Source organism: Aythya ferina, assembly GCF_964211825.1.
Source record: "Aythya ferina genome assembly, chromosome: 10".
NCBI lineage: Eukaryota > Metazoa > Chordata > Aves > Anseriformes > Anatidae > Aythya > Aythya ferina.
In genome coordinates, this window is record NC_140306.1 from 11,835,484 (window position 1) to 11,848,377 (window position 12,894).

Consider the following 12,894-nt stretch of genomic DNA (forward strand, 5'->3'; position numbering starts at 1 on the left):
GATGCCTCTTTCTTCCAAGCAGGTCGTATATGGGAATTATTTTTGTGGTAGTAGTGAGGTTATCATCTCTATTCTAGGCAGCTGCTCTTAACTGAGGATTGCACAACAAAAAGAGACAGCTCCAGTAGTATTTCTCCAGGACTGGAGATCACAAAAAATCCCCTAGCTAAAACACTTGTAGCAAATAAACAAATGCAGTATAAGTGATGCTGAAATGCTTAGTGACCTCATCTCTGAACTGTTGCATGGAAAGAACCTCACAGTGTATTTTCTGTCCTTCTCCTATACAACATGAAACATGTTTTTTCTAGAAATTTCCTTTAGCTTTAATTAAATCATTAGAAATAAAACAAATAGTATCTCCCTCAAAAGATTGTCTTGAGTTGAACAAAACCTCTTGTTCTGCTCCAGATTTTTAAGAAATACTGACTACATGTTTTGGATATTTGAAGAAAAATTCCTGTTTCCTTTTATTATCTGTGGTTCCTTAATGAAGAAATTACTTCCACTTGAGAGACTTGGACTATGATTTGTAGATTTAAAAAAAAACCAAAAAACTCATGGTGCTAGAGGTTCCAGTATCAGGGCAGGTGCTGTAGGGCTGCCCTCTAAACTTCACTTGGAGAGCTGAAAAAAACAAGGCATTGACTCATGGGGGAGTGAGTGAAATTACTTCCAACTTTCAAGGAACGGAACCAAATATCTGTGATAGCAAGATAATATCCACTGTTATTGCTAGAAGCATGCTTCAGTCTCATCTGCATACGGAATAAACAGCTTTGGCCTTCTTGCAATGATCTAAGCACTTTGTATCACCCATTTGCTCATGAAAAAAAGACTGTCCTGATCATTTCCTTTTTTTTTTTTTTTTTTTCCTCAGAAGGTGGCTGCAGCATGGACCTCAGGGCTATTGCAAAGACAGGTGATGGCTGATTCCCCTGTCAGCCAGAGCTGCTCTTCACATCCCTCCTTTAGTGCCTGAGACAGGAGCAGCTAATCTGCCTCTCCAGCCCTTTGGAAGAGGCAAAACCTTCATCAGGACTATGGCTGTTTCAGTGGTCCCCATTCTGTGCCACCTTGTGCCCGTCCCCATCTCCAGCTTTGGGTTTTGGGGGGATACCTGTTCCCACAGTGCTCCCAATCATGCTCTGTGACCAAAGACGAGTCAGAGAGATGCTGCTTGTGGTATGCTTCGTGGTACAAGTTAGTCCTTGTTCATGGGAGTCCATGAGCAATTAAAGGAGGAAAATTGTAATTAATGCCAATCAGCATGAGTTCCTGGAAAACAGAACGTGATGTCTCACTTTGGTTTAGTTGATAAAAGTGATAGTAGCGTACAAGGGTTCTGTGAGACATTTGACTGGGTACCACATGACATTTTGATTAAGGATCTAGAGCAGTATAAAATCAAGAGGGTGTGCATTAAATGGATTAAAACCTGGCTCCCTGACAGGTCTCCAAATGTAACTGTAAATCATCTGCCAGCTGTGTTTGTAGCAAGGTCCCTCCAGTATTCGTGCATTTAATATCTTTATCAATGACATGGAAGAAAATGTAAAATCACCACTGATGTGGTCTACTGATGGTGTAACAAGCCAGGAAGCAGTAAATAAAGAGGAGGAAAGGTCACTGATATAGAGGAATACGGAGAGCTTGGGGAGCCAGGCTTAAGCAAACAACAAACATGGTGATGCAGGTATATGCAAGAACAAGGGATAAAAGCTGTGCTTCTGGGACAGGGGGCTCCAGGATTGCAGGATGCTGAAGAAACTTTTGGGGACACGGGCCAAAGTCACCTGGTGAAGGGATGCTCCTGGTGCTGGGCTGTGTCTGAGCAGGTTATGTGGTACCTCTGCTTCTGGTGCCAGTGCTGCTGCAGTGAGTTAAAATGTCAATGCTTTGGAGAGGGTTCAGGGAAGGGCTAGGGAGGTGTCTTGGAAGGGTGGCAAAGCCCTGTGTCACCCTATTTGCTGATCCACCAGAGCAAAGAGTAGAGATGGTTCCTGTTTGTAGATGTGGAGAGTGAAGCAGGTGAGAGGATTTTGTCTAGATCAGTGCACAGCAACTGGAAACTGAGTGTGGAGGCATTCGGATGGGGGGGAGTAAGGCTTCAGTTTAAGGCTTCAGGGAACATCATCAGGACTTAAGTTACGTCATCAGGAGCTTTGTCCAGGCTTGGTAACTTCTGGCACACCTCCTTATGGAGCACCACCATCTCAGCAGGGTTGAACCTGTATCGCTACAGTGGCATAGCTGGATTGGTGATGGACGTCTGCACATAAGTAAAAGCTGAGGTCCTGCTCACGTTGAGGTCAGTATCAAAAATGCCAGCACTTTTGGGGAGGTGCGATTTCCCCGGGAGTTCTTAGGTACCTTTTGTCCTGGTCTGCACACAATGGTGAAATAAGCCAAAAGTGATTTTTAGACCAGTGTAATATACCTTCCAGGATGCACAGTTCAAAATTAATTTAAAGGTGCTGTAGGGTATGTTGGGTGTGACTGCAAGGCTCTAGATAGGCATTCACCCTGCAGCAGCTGTGCTGGCTGAAGCATTCCCTTACCCACAGACTTCCCAGCCATGTGGTTCTTGTCCATCTCAACTTGGAAGGGCTTATAGCCACCAGGGTTTGTGGGGTGGCAGCCTTCCCAGCAAGCTGGCAATGCGCACCTCATGGTCACAGCATCACCCAGCACAGCAAGATCTGGAGGAGACGGATGTCCACAACAACCTGTATTCCCAGGGTGTACTTAAGATTGAACTGGGCATGTTTGCATTGGTGTTTCTGTGTGTTAAATTGTTTGTTAAACAAGATTTAAAGCAGTTCAAGATTTGTTGAAAAGAACAGGCTGTTGCCAGGGATGCCCCTACTGCATCTTGACAGTAACTTAGGCTGATGAGTTTCATTTTGCAGGATCAGGCATGGGGAATGCATTGACAAATGGTAGCTCAGTTATTGCTGACCGTTTATATCCTGTAGAGAAATAGAGATTCATTTTGATGTTCTTATACCAATATAATGTGGTTTCAGGGAATCTACAACTGACAAAATTTCCACAGTATAGAGTTAGAAGGCATTGAAAGCTGTATCCCAGAGGGACGTGTTTGAGCTTACATTTGCTTATAAGGCTGTTGGGGGATATTTCATGTTTTGTTTCATTCATCCAGCTGGGCACTGCATCCAAAAGGGGCAGCATCACTCTTCCTTCCCCACCCCATCTCGTCTCTGGTGTTGGATGGAGTGTCCATGCGACCAGCTGGTAGCTGGATGTGCAGGGGCTCGGGCAGGCTCTGTTTTGGTGAGCTGGTTTCTGCTTGGATCCTGACCTGATGTGACTTGCAGAGAGGCGTACCAGTAACCACAGTCGGTGAGCATGAGCAGGATTTCTGTGGCAGCCATAAGAAGAGAGGAAGCCTTTCATAACATTGGGCTCTCGGTTGCTTTTCTTGCCTGGGTTCCTTGAGGAGGGAGCTGTGTGATGTTAAATCCCCCTACACACCAACAAAGCAGGGTAACAGCATGCTCGCGAAACCCCAATGAGCTAAATTATGCAGGAAAGCAGCATGCGAATGTAGTGGCCAGGTTACATATGAGCAGAGTTAGGCTAAGCACAGAAGGCAAGTCTAGGCTGAAATAACATCTCTCAGTGCTGTGCAGGGCGGAAAGTCACTGTTTCAGGCACGCTGCAGTTCAGCTATCAGCCTGGCCCATGGTGACACTGGAAGAGCCGTCATTTGCCTCTTCAATAATCTGTCACCCATCGCTGCTGCCTGGAGCGGGGGAAGTTTAATTTCCTGCGAGTCACGGCGTCATTTGCAAGGTTTATTCCTACCTCTTTCCAAGCCTCTGTTGACAAAATAGTTGAGAACAAGTCTGTTGCGGCGTTCCTGCCTGCTTAGCTGCTGTTGGGAGTTGTCCTCTGGCCGGCAGTGTCTCCATCAGCTTCAGGCTCACCTGTTGGGCTCCTGCAGCATCCCAGGTCAGTGGATTGGAGATGCTGGGAGAAGATTTGCTTGAGTTAAACACCAGCGTCTGATGTCAGGGGATTCCTGCCAGTCATTGTTCTGCTGCCTATGTGGAAACAGGCTGAACTCTGCGGTTTTGCTATGTAACATTCTTATGTAGCTGGCCGAGTCGCCAACATGATAAATGCAATTATTTTTTCCAATTGTTATTTTTGCCTTAAGCATGCAATTGACACTGAAGTCTGCTGGGCAGGATGGGAATGCAGCAGCCGCTCACATCCCCGCGGCGGCGCGATGATGTGAAGGCATGAATCGTGGTGGTGGGAAGCAAAGGCTGCCCCGCGGCCTCAGCTGGGGGCAGGCACCAGCCCATGCCCCTGTCGGTCCCACCCATGGGTGCTGGTGCTTGGGGACAACCTGCTTTCTTGGTGCAATGATTAGGGAAAGGCCCAAGGTTTCTGGGGCAGCTGCAGCCCCTTTATTTCTCTCATGAAGGGGCAGCTGTCCCTGCGTGACTTGGGCCATCCGCACCGTGGCCTACCCAGCCACATAAGGGGCCAGGCCGGCCGAGCTCCCACCATGGTGGTTAAAGTTTGTTTTAGCCGCCTTATCTAATCTCCCTCCCAACTTTTGCTGGGGGAAAGCGTTTATTGCTTGTATCGTGTTACTCCACGAGCACTCGCTGGCCGCGGCTGTTTGCGTGTGTGCATGTAGATGTGAAGGCAGATAACTCCAGGCCTCGCAGTTTTATGGGTCAGTCAATCCCGACTGCTTCCACCGGCAGATGTGGGGATGTGCCGCCTTCGTTACCTGTGGGCCGTGCGCTATCAGGGCGTAAATCAGCAAAACAGGGCTCTGTTTATACACATAAATTGCCCCAATCTGACAGCTTAATACCCTTTTGACTTTTTACCCTCTGCGGGGGAGAGCCTGCCATGTCTTACGGCCCCGGCGGTGACGGCAGCGCGGGGAGGCAGCCCTGTTATAAAAGCAGGGAGAGTGTTTGGCTCCTGCACCTCCAGGCTTGGCCACCCCGGAGGGGATGGACCCTTGCAGCAGACCAGTCCGGCAGGAAATTATCTGCCCTCCCTTTGCTAAATTACCCGCTGGGCAGCCAGTCACAGGGGCCTGAAAATGCCAGCTCCATCTGTTCCCTTCGGGACATGATTCTCAGGCACGCAAGACCCTGCACCCATGGCTTGGTCGCCGAGGGGTGAAGCCACCCATCCGTCCCCCCCGCAGTGCCTTGCGCAAGGCTGTGTTTCTTTGCCTCCATGGGTACGCGGTCCTGCCCTGCCGAAGGTCAGCCGGGGGAGTTTTCCCTGAGAAATGGCATGGGAAAGCCTGCCGGGCTGCCTTCGAGGTGTTGTGTTGCTCCAGGAGACTCTGTTTTGTGATGTATTTTAGTGTGTGTTTCTGATGAGATAGCAAGGGGTTGATGAGAAGGGATGGGGAAGTGCCGGGACATTACAGTGAAGTGGGTGATTCTGATGTTTGGAGGAGATTCCCAAATTTAAAAGAAGTGGAATGAGGAGTAAGACTTTTGAAACTGAGACACTGCCCTTTGAAATGTCCTTTTATCTGCTCACTCCTCTGTTTACTTCCTTGGCTTGGACAGCAGGCACTCATTGCCACAGCCAAACCCTTGATAGCTCCCTTGGCTTCTTTTTCCCTTTCACTTGGTGCATCCTAAATCTGCCTGCACTAAACCCAACCTTAAAAAAAAAAAAAAAAAAAAAAAAAAAAAAAAAAAAAAAAGACTCTTAATCAGAATTTTCCCTTGTGCTGGCACTGAGCAGCCTGAGGTGGGGGCTGTCAATTCACCCCTTGTGCTCCCCGGCACCTCCTGTCCGCTTGCACCCCAGCTCAGTAGGAGCAGGGCAGCCCCTGCCCCAGCCAGGAGCATCCCCAGGCAGCTGCAGAAGAAAGAGGTGCTGGCAGCTGGCCATTCCCAAAGAGATGTTAAAGTACAAATGAGGGCTGAAAACTGATGCTGTAGGAGATTGACCTCATGGGAACATCCATCCCACCGGCTGATCCTGGGTCAGGAGTGGTCAGTTTACAAGTTGCTGACTCCCACAGTAGCTGGGCTCCTCCATGCCCAAGCAGGGCACCAGCCAGGGTGCTACGAGAAGCAGGGGTTGCCCCTTGGTGCACAGGGGGTGACTTTGGTGCAGGACAGGTCAAGGACCAGCTTGGGAATCCGGAGAGCTGGTGCTGGTGCCTGTGCGGCCCTATGGCTGCAAATACTTCATTTCACCCTGCTGGCACTGCTCCCCTTGCTATTTATTGGCATTTCTCAGGAGCAGGGGATATCAGTTGCCACACGTGCTAAATTCTCAGTGCAAAGCAGCTCGGCTGCTGCTGCTCCTATAGCGCACTGAGCTGGGGTAATTCAGGGAAGCTCAGCCTCCTGTGGAGAGACATATAAGATGGCTCAAGGTTGGATGCTCTGGTGTTTAATATCAAACAAGCGCATGCCGCAGCCTTTCTCTCAGCATGGGCTCGCCTTTCCCTTGTCTGCCCAGCCCCGGGAAGGCTCGTAAGCAGTGAGTTTCTTTGAGGACTCTGCCCTTCTGGCAAACTTGGTTGAAATTGGCCAGCGAGTTCAGAAATTTTATTAGGGACAGAAAGACAGACACACCCACGGCGCGATCACAAAAGAGTTGTTTCTCTAGGAAACCAGGCTGAAAAAAAAAAAAAGTGGTTGTTTAAATAAGCAAATACGTTTCTTGGAGACAGCAGGACAGGGAGGTGGTAGGGGAAACGCAGTGTGTTTCTGCACCTATCAGCCTAATCTCTTAAGCATTAGCGTTTCTCGTTTTAAATCTCTTTATCCCTGTTTATGCCCGTTTTGTGGTTGGGTTCTCAGGACTTGCTCTGCCCTGTGCTGCAGCCTCGCCTCGCAAGCTCCCATTTTGCTGCAGGGCTCCATGGGGCACGTTCCGAGAGCAGAACAATCTTGTCCCTGCAAACAATGAACGTGGCGAGGGAGCGGCTGGGCCCCGTGAAGGCGAGGCATGGACGTGAGCAACACTCAGTGGTAGCTCAAGCTCTCCTATAAAGCTCCCATTTGGGGATTTGCAAACCACCCGTATCAGCACCAAAGCATCAGAGCTTCTAACCCCAGGGCAGTGAAAGCCCTTTTGGTCTGAGCTGTCAGCCAAAAATTCAAGAGCCTGCAAGTCATTCTAGTTTTGCTGAGAACTGGTGCAGCGGTCAGGTGTTCTTTGAGGTGCTCCTGTTTATTTACAAAGAGCCTGAAAAGTCCCGTTCCCCTGAAGGTGGCAGAGGCAGAGCTTGGTGCCTTGTCCTTCCTGCCCAGGCTGACCCCGGGCACGGTCCTGTCTCAGCACCCACCCGTCCTCTCACCTTCCACCCCTGGGTGCCTGTGGGACTCTCCCTGTCTCCATTTCACTTTCCTCCTGGCCAGCTCAAGGCAGGAAATCTGGCTGATTTAAAAAAAAAAAAACATATTAAAAAAAAAAATAGCTGAAAAATGTGTTTCTTTAAAAAGAAGGGGGAAAAAATTAAAGATCATTTTAATTAGGTTTGAAAAATCTATGGCCAAGCTGACAGGCCAGCTGACAGGGCTCCCTTTCACCGGATCACCCGGCTCGGGGCTTTTCATCTCGTGTGCAGAATATTTTGACATTCCTGCTTTCTTGGCTCCGTGTGTAGAGCCCAGTGGAACCTGCAGCCTAATTAAATGTAACAATTCCTGAAAACGAGGGTTGTTGTTTTTTTTTTTTTTTCCTCGGGATAATAATAGAGGTTTTATTTAAAAAAGAGCTAATCTATTTACTCTAGGCTGCCTGCTTCCTGACCTGGCCTCAGCACCTGAGGGGACGGGAACAGAGAGGATTAGGCAGGGACTTAGTCACTGGAAAAGCTGAGGGCGTTGGTGCGTGCGCGCATGTGTCCCGCATGCGCCACTCGAAGAGCTGAGAGGCAGAAGGTTAGGAGGCCGTGATTTTCCCTGGCAGCTGGCTTTTTTTCCTCATTTCTGCAGTTTGGTGCTGTTATGTGCAGCACGGGCCCTTCCAGTCTCCCCTCCTCTTCAGTCACCAGTCTGCGAGCACGGCGAGCCAGCAGCTTTCCAAATGTGGGGCCATGAGAGCCAACGGGTGATGACAGAGTCATTGTACCGGGAGCTTCGCTAAGCAGGGTGGGAAAGGAGAAGGAAATATGGGTCAGGGTTGCCAAGGTTTGGATGTGCCAAATATGCTCCAGCAGTGTTCAGCATTTGGTGCCCAGAGCTTTCCTTTTGGAGCTTTTACTGCGCCATTTCATTTTAGCCACGGGGTCAGTGGGCCCTCAAGCAAACCCCTTCAACCCCGTGGCTGAACTCCAGGACAAAGTTAGGTCACCGCTGCACACAGAGGTGACAAGGCAGGGCATGAGCAATGCAAACCACTCTGGGGCTGTCCCTTTCCTCATTTCCTCCTCCCCATCTCAACCTGCTCCCCTCTGGCACCAGAAATGAGAGCCCGGGGGCTGCTTGCCCCCAGCTGGCTGTGGTGGGCTCGCCAACCGTGCCCAGCGCCTTTCCCAGCCGGCAGCCTGATGGCAGCAATGAATCAGCAGCCGGTGGACTTGTCAAAGGCATTCCTCCACTTTAATCCTATTGACAGGGACTACTGCCTGGAACAGGAACTGCGGGGTGAGCCATGTCAACAGCAGATTCTTATTACAGATAATATTGATGGGGCCTTTACTTGAATAATGAAGGGAAGAGCCCTCTGCTTTGACGTTTGTCTCCAAAACCTAGAATTACTAAGAGTTTAACCATCGGAAGGCAGCTTAAGATAGTTGCATCTTAAAGGATCTGCTTTCTTGTCGCATTCAAGGCTGGGGAAAGGAGTTTAGCCCATACGCTGGGAGCTCCACACTGACCTTTTCATTGCTCTTAATAAATGTTACAGTTAAATAAAGTCGGATGGATTTTTCTATCTACTGTAGTGTGTTATCCACTTTCTGGGAAAAAAAAAAAAAAAAAAAAAGGTAGAAACACCCAAATCCCTGTTTAATATCACTGTTACTCATTATCTTTGCTAGCTGCAGGGCGAAAGGCAAGTAGGAAGGGCAGGGGCAGGACAATCCCGGCTGTATTATCAGGGTAATTCCGGCCATCGCACATGATTAGGTGTCTGTCTCTTCACAGGTGAATCAGGGCTGTGTAAATCGGTTGTGATCTTATGGCCAAAGCTCAAACCAGAGTCAAGAGGTTATTTTGTCACTGGGGGTGATGTGTGTATTTGTTTTGTATACATACTATTCTTATTATTTTATTTTCTGTTGCTTAAAAAGAGAAAAAACCTCTGCCAGGTCTGTATCTCTTGGTTCCCTACAGGAGCGGAGCCGCCAGAGCTGCAGGGGAGAGGCTGCCTGGGAAGTTAAATAAGGGCAGAAGGCATCAGCTGTTCCAGGAAAGAACCTGTCCTTGTGCATTTCCTCGTGTCTGGGCTTCGATAGCGTGATAGCAAGCACGTGGCGAGAAAAGGGAAGGAAGGCAGGGCAGAGTGGTGGAATCCCCACGCTTGGATTTTTAAATGCAACCAGGAGCCCAAAGGTGTCCCTCTGAAGCCTTGTTCTAGAGCCATCCCAAAATAGGGTTTGGACCTCTGGCTCCTACTTGGACAGATGAGGAAGAGTTCAGGCAAATTTGGCTTTCAGCCACACTTATACCTCCCAGATCCCAGCGCTGGCCCAGGACTGAACCGGCAGGTGGTTTAAGTTAGAGCAGCCACGGGGCTGCTCTAACTTAAGCCAGCTGGAATCTCTTCTGGGGCCGGTTCTACCAGCCAAGGTTTGCTGGATTACAGCAGGGCCCCGAAAAGCTCCAGCCCACCCCTACATGGCCTACACAAGAGGACCAGGGAGCAGATGACATGAAAATGTCAGGGCAGATCCCAGCTTGTGCTTTTAGGACGACTTTAATTCCTTCACAGTGCTGCAGTAAATTAGTATCTGGTCCAAGGGAGCCTGTTCTCATGGTATTTTTAGTCTGATTTTGAAGACCCTAGGAGTTTTGGATTGCCCTTGAGTCTCTGAATTTTGGGTTTTCTGACTTGAACTGTTAAATATTTTCCATATATAAGCAACAGCCGCAATATTTCAGGTTGGATGACTTGCGTTTTAAATTTATTTATTTTTTGTTAAAGGCCAAAACAAGACAGAAGAAAAGTAAAATCTCCAACTGGTCCAAAGTTACTGCCCTCATCTGAGCATGCCTCCCTCTGACACAGGTTCCTGGTTCTTGAAAGTGCAAAGGGGAGACTCAGCAAGCGTGACCAAGCCCCATCCTTGGGGTCAGCGAAGGATCCCCCACCACATGGGAGGGAGGCGTGAAAAGGCACTCACTTTCTCGCTGTGTGCACCACATACCTTTGAGCATCTGTATCTACAGGCAGCGTCCTGACCTCCCCAAATCTTCTGTTTTACTGAGAAATCCACATGGTGCACTCATTTTCCTGCAAGGACAGACCCTCTGGCACCGTCTCGTAGTGCAGCTTCCAAAACCCGCTGAACTGCAAGCCGCCTTCTCTCCCAGCTGAGATTTATGCCCCTCTGCTTCCTGATGGCCGAGGTGTGGTGCAGACACAGCCCTGCTCCTAACGCCGGGGACAAGCAGCCGGGCCAGGCTTGGCGTCAGGCAATGCTGTTGCACCAGGAGCGTTTCCCAGGACAAACAGCCCGAGTGGTGACTGCTGGGGACACCTGCAGCTCTGGGCACCCTGTGCCAAGCAGGAAGCAGAGCAGACATGGAGCCAGGCGGGGAGAGAGCATGGAAAGGAGGGTAAAAATGCCCGTGGACACGTGGCGTGCTGCCAGCCAGCCTGACATTCGCTGCAGGGTGTGTGTGTCAGGGGGGTGTTTAGAGCAGGCTGGTGCTGAGGTATATGGGATGTGTGCTGGTGCTCCAAAATCAATTAATTTGGTTTGTGCTTGCTTTGAAAGGTTTTCCAGACTGGTAGAGGCTTGCAGCGAGGAGGGGATGTGGGTGTCCCCTGGAGGTGCTGATTCAGCAGGTAGGTCTGTCCCAGAGCCCTGATCCTTTCTGTATCAACCAGCTGCCTATGAGATCCCTCACACCATGGTGGGTTTCTCTGCAGTACACACATACCCCACCATGGGCTCAAAAGTCTATTGGGTCTTTCAGGACAAGAGAATGGATTAAAACCATGATTATTTTTTTTCTCTATTCTTTTTTTTTTTTTTTTTTTTAAGGAAATTAACTAAAATAGTTGGTTCCCCAGTGCCTGCTTTTTGGGTTTAGGGGGTGCTTTGGTGTGTGCTGGGGTTGTGTTTCTCAGCTTTTCTCTGGGACCTGGAAGCCCATGAACTGGTTGTTCCTTTTCTCCTCTTTTTAAAATGAAATCTGAGATTTTTGCATAATACATCGGAGCAAGAAGCTGGGGAGGGGGTGAAGAAAAACATCAAGTACTGTGGGACTGAAATTGCAAGAGTTGGCAACACTGATATTTTTTGTTTTTCTTTCCTTTTTCCAGAGAAAAAGAAAACACCCCCCATTTTGCTGAGCCCCAGCAGGGTGAACAGAGGAAAAAGGTGCTCCAGGGCAGGAAGAAACTGTGAAGAAATAGGTTTGCAAACTCCATTTATACTGGATTGTTTGAAAATTGTCCTGTGAGCTGCCTTCTGGGGACAGCTGTCCCGCTCTGAAGGAGGGAGAGCAGAGATGTGTGTGGGGAGAAGCTGCGTGTGGGGCTCTCGGGGCTGGGCCAGGACTCAGGTTGCAATCGCCTCTGGTTGCTCTTGGGCATGGGGAGGGCAGGGAGAGGCTGGGCATGTGGGAGAAAGACTCCACGAAACTCTTCTTCTCTATAGGAACTACATCTCCCTCTAAAAAAAAAAAAGAAAAAAAAAAATCTCAGTTGACCAGAACCAGCTCTGGCAGGCGAAGAGGTGGAAAAGGGCTGGTGACCAGCACTGCTACGTGTGGGTCCCCTCCTGCTGCCAACTGAAGTTATGGCAGTGCTACAGTGCCCCTGTGCTCAGGGAGGACACACAGAAAGGCGATGTGCGTGGGATGGTGGTACCCAACCCCAGCTCTGGTGCCTGTAGGACTCCCACGCTGCCAGCAGCTGCAGGAATTGAAAAATGGAGGCTCAGCAAAGTAGGGTGCTGCCCTTAATGTGGTGCATCCCAAGGGACCTTGTCCTTGGTGGAGGGAGGAGCGCTGGTGCGGTTCTCTGCTAACGCAACCACAGCCGGTATCTGGTCTGGGCTGCTCGGCAGCAGAAACGAACACATCTATCTCGCCTTGGCTGCACGTGGCATGCACAGGGGGACTGTTACTTATTAGCACTCACAGTCATTGGCAAGAGCTGCTGGAACGGAGGTTGAGCTCCAACTGCTATTCCTGCCTGTCCTCCTTCACTTGTGCTTGTATCTTTCTCAAACTCATTCCTTTTGGGTCGAAATTTTCCATGCTTCATCCCAGCCCAGTGACATGTTTTTGCTGAAGGTGTGGACTGCGCTGGTTGGAGTTGCCTTTGTAGAGCTCCTTGGTAATCTCTGCCCCATGGTGAAAGTCCATCTTTCGTGTCCAAGGAGATGTCAAGTTGAAAGTCTTAAGAGGATGGATTCTGATTTATTTACTTGTTTGTTTGTTTTGAAAAGTGACTTAAAAGTTTACGTTTCAGTCAACTGGAACTTAAAAGGAAATCTTTTATTTAGATCTTCCCTAGTGGAAAGCTGCACAGCTCTGGCAAAATTGAAGTTTTTCCATGGAACATTCAGATTTTGTGAAAACTGCACTTTCTATTGAAAAAACATATTTTGATCATTAGTTTTTAATCTTCTCTACTTTTTAAGAATGATTCAAAAACATAAAGGCAAACATGTCTACTTCCAGTGTCTAATATATCAACATTTTTTTAGCATGACTTCAATTCCATCTCCTTAGT

At 49.0% G+C, this 12,894-nt stretch overlaps 1 long non-coding RNA gene across 1 annotated transcript; it reads right to left on the reverse strand.

Moving 5' to 3' along the window:
- Positions 1-436: 436 nt before the first annotated feature.
- On the reverse strand, positions 437-10,510 carry LOC311442060. The gene is made up of 3 exons (XR_014696438.1): positions 10,352-10,510; positions 3,832-3,996; positions 437-1,278 (listed from the first exon to the last, which is right to left on the reverse strand). It is a non-coding gene; the product is annotated as an uncharacterized lncRNA (long non-coding RNA).
- Between the last annotated feature and the right edge of the window lie 2,384 nt (positions 10,511-12,894).